Below are 336 nucleotides of genomic sequence, written 5' to 3' on the forward strand. Positions count from 1 at the left end.
TCCTAGACGTGCTGGTGTAGTCGTTACTGGCTTCAGAGTAGTGACATCTGATGCTTTCACTGCATTGGGTTCTTTTTCTGTGTTTGTCTCACGTGGAGATCTTCCTCTCGTGAGAGGCACGCGATGCAATGTTGCATTAGCCTCGCGTCGTACTTTTGCCGGTGTATTAGAGCTATGAGGCTTTACTGTTGCTGCATTAGCCCCAAGATGTTCTATCACTGATGCATTGGCCTCACGAATGTCACGGCGCCCTTTATGTGGACCCAGCACAGTTAGTTTTCCTTTATCGAGCACTTTTATTGATCCGTTAGGACCATCAAGTACGGTATCTTTTCC

The sequence above is a fragment of the Cydia splendana genome, chromosome 8, assembly GCF_910591565.1.
Source record: "Cydia splendana chromosome 8, ilCydSple1.2, whole genome shotgun sequence".
Lineage (NCBI taxonomy): Eukaryota > Metazoa > Arthropoda > Insecta > Lepidoptera > Tortricidae > Cydia > Cydia splendana.